The sequence below is a fragment of the Triticum urartu genome, chromosome 7A (genome assembly GCF_056163025.1).
Source record: "Triticum urartu cultivar PI428250 chromosome 7A, HENAU_Tu73, whole genome shotgun sequence".
Taxonomy (NCBI): Eukaryota; Viridiplantae; Streptophyta; class Magnoliopsida; order Poales; family Poaceae; genus Triticum; species Triticum urartu.
Genome location: NC_141879.1, coordinates 257,804,381 through 257,807,653, shown reverse-complemented (window position 1 = coordinate 257,807,653; position 3,273 = coordinate 257,804,381). Strand labels below are relative to the sequence as shown.

Genomic DNA, 3,273 nt, shown 5'->3' with positions numbered 1-3,273 from the left:
CCATAGCCATTGGAGATGGACTTATCCGTTGTCCTAGCACTCTCCCGGAGATCAAGGCGCACCAGTCGAGCTCCGCTCCTGAGATAAGGCCTCGTGAACGGCCAGTGCAACTCGCCATCAAGGTTAGTGATACGTACTCAGTTATCTTTCTCCATTACATTGTGTGCGCTTCCATCAATGATTACAAATGGTCATGTGAGTGGTGTTGCAGGCTGCTATACAGAGTGAGAGAGGTAGAACGGAGAAACTTCTGGCGGAGGCGGCGGAGAGGCAGCGGGAGTTGGAGGAGAGGACGACAAAGATGATGGAGGAGGAGAGGGCACGGAATGACATGCAGGCAAGGGCCATGTACGAGCTCCTTGTGGTAAGTTTCTTCTGCAGATTAGCCAAAACATTCATGTAGTGTTTGTCTCATTACTAACTAGTATGACTGAGTCGTCAAAACCAAATGTGCAGTCTGTGTGCGAGAAGACAGGTCAGACCGCTCCGCCGATGCCAGTGATTGCTCCTGGGACCACGGTGAGTTTTATTGAATGGACATTACTTGCTAGTCTTAACATTTGAGTGTCATCATGCTAACAAGACATTGGAAATGATCTTTGGTGCAGCGTAACTCCAGACAAGCATCGCACGATCCTTCTCCAGCTACTGACACGAGCCACCCCGCTCCTACACCTCCTACATCTTGGTAAGTTTATCTAGTGTTTTGCTTAACACATGCATAAAGACCTAGACTTAGCTTTATTTCCTCCAATGCTTACCATAATGACCTAGACTTAGCTTCTTCACCTCCAAAATGACTTAATAAGCTTACTGACCTCCAAAACCATCCATTTTACCTAAGTTAGCTCTAAAACGATCTGTACTTAGCTTACTTATGTCAAAAATTGCATAATTAGCTTAGTTAGCTTATAGACGATCCATTTTACCTAAGTTAGCTCTAAAATGACCCATTTTACCTAGGTTAGCTTATAAATGATCTAGTTCATCCAAGTTAGCTCAAAAATGACCCATTTTACCTAGATTAGCTCCTAAATGATCCATTTTACCTACGTTAGCTTTAAAATGACCCATTTCACCTAGGTTAACTCCAAAATGACCAATCTTACCTAGGTTATCTCATAAACGATCCATTTCAACTAATTTAGCTCATAAACGATCCATTTCACCTAGGTTACCTAAAAAACGATCCATTTCACCTAAATTAGCTCTTAAATGATCCATTTCACCTAAGTTACCTCAAAAAGATCCATTTCAACTAAATTAGCTCATAAATGATCCATTTCACCTAAGTTGGCTCAAAAACGATCCATTTCAACTAAGTTAGCTCATAAATGATCCATTTCATCTAAGTTAGCTAAAAAAGATCCATTTCACCTTAGTTACCTGAAAAACGATCCATTTGACCTTAGTTAGCTCATAAACGACCCATTTCAACTAAGTTAGCTCATAAATGATCCATTTCACCTTAGCTAGCTCATAAACGACCCATTTCAACTTAGTTAGCTCATATATGATCCATTTCACGTAAGTTAGCTTAAAAAGATCCATTTCAACTAAATTAGCTCATAAATGATCCATTTCACCTAAGTTAGCTCAAAAACGATCCATTTCAACTAAGTTAGCTCATAAATGATCCATTTCATCTAAGTAGCTAAAAAAGATCCATTTCACCTTAGTTACCTGAAAAACGATCCATTTGACCTTAGTTAGCTCATAAACGACCCATTTCAACTAAGTTAGCTCATAAATGATCCATTTCACCTTAGCTAGCTCATAAACGACCCATTTCAACTTAGTTAGCTCATATATGATCCATTTCACGTAAGTTAGCTCAAAAAGATCCATTTCAACTAAATTAGCTCATAAATGATCCATTTCACCTAAGTTAGCTCAAAAACGATCCATTTCAACTAAGTTAGCTCATAAATGATCCATTTCATCTAAGTTAGCTAAAAAAGATCCATTTCACCTTAGTTACCTGAAAAACGATCCATTTGACCTTAGTTAGCTCATAAACGACCCATTTCAACTAAGTTAGCTCATAAATGATCCATTTCACCTTAGCTAGCTCATAAACGACCCATTTCAACTTAGTTAGCTCATATATGATCCATTTCACCTAAGTTAGCTCAAAAAGATCCATTTCAACTAAATTAGCTCATAAATGATCCATTTCACCTAAGTTAGCTCAAAAACGATCCATTTCAACTAAGTTAGCTCATAAATGATCCATTTCATCTAAGTTAGCTAAAAAAGATCCATTTCACCTTAGTTACCTGAAAAACGATCCATTTGACCTTAGTTAGCTCATAAACGACCCATTTCAACTAAGTTAGCTCATAAATGATCCATTTCACCTTAGCTAGCTCATAAACGACCCATTTCAACTTAGTTAGCTCATATATGATCCATTTCACCTAAGTTAGCTCAAAAAGATCCATTTCAACTAAATTAGCTCATAAATGATCCATTTCACCTAAGTTAGCTCAAAAACGATCCATTTCAACTAAGTTAGCTCATAAATGATCCATTTCATCTAAGTTAGCTAAAAAGATCCATTTCACCTTAGTTACCTGAAAAACGATCCATTTGACCTTAGTTAGCTCATAAACGACCCATTTCAACTAAGTTAGCTCATAAATGATCCATTTCACCTTAGCTAGCTCATAAACGACCCATTTCAACTTAGTTAGCTCATATATGATCCATTTCACGTAAGTTAGCTCATAAATGACATACTCTTCTTGTTCTAGTCTTCTTCTTGTTCTACTCTTCTTGTTCTAGTCTTCTTCTTGTTCTACTCTTCTTCTTGTTCTACTCTTCTTGTTCTAACTTTCTTATTTTTCATTTTGCAGAGTTCATTCACTTGACGAAAGCTTGCATAGATGGAGTGCTCCTTATCCCTTTCTCTGTTTCTTTTGTATCGTTGAACTATGCATGTATCGTTGGATGAAACTATTGTAATATATATGGTTGGATGCCTCTATGTTGAACTTGTTATGTATGATGGAACTATGCATGTAATATGTATGGTTGGATGATGAAGTTATGTGTTGGATATCTTATATGTTTGCTCTGTAATGGCCTTTTGAAATATATCTATATATGTCATATATATTTGTGATGAAAATTGTTGGATTTAATAAAAAACAAATAAAAGAGCCAATATACAGGCTCTTTGCCGTTTGCCACCGACGGCAACGGGCTCTTTGCCGTCCGCCGCGGACGGCAAAGAAGGCACGTGGCATCCAGCTGTGCTTCCTGGGAGCT

The 3,273-nt window shown here is 37.8% G+C and overlaps 1 long non-coding RNA gene across 1 annotated transcript; it reads left to right on the top strand.

Moving 5' to 3' along the window:
* The first annotated feature begins 228 nt into the window (after positions 1–228).
* On the top strand, positions 229–3,054 carry LOC147959241 (uncharacterized). Its single transcript, XR_015609924.1, has 4 exons — positions 229–364; positions 457–519; positions 609–688; positions 2,859–3,054. It is a non-coding gene; the product is annotated as an uncharacterized LOC147959241 (long non-coding RNA).
* Positions 3,055–3,273: the final 219 nt, after the last annotated feature.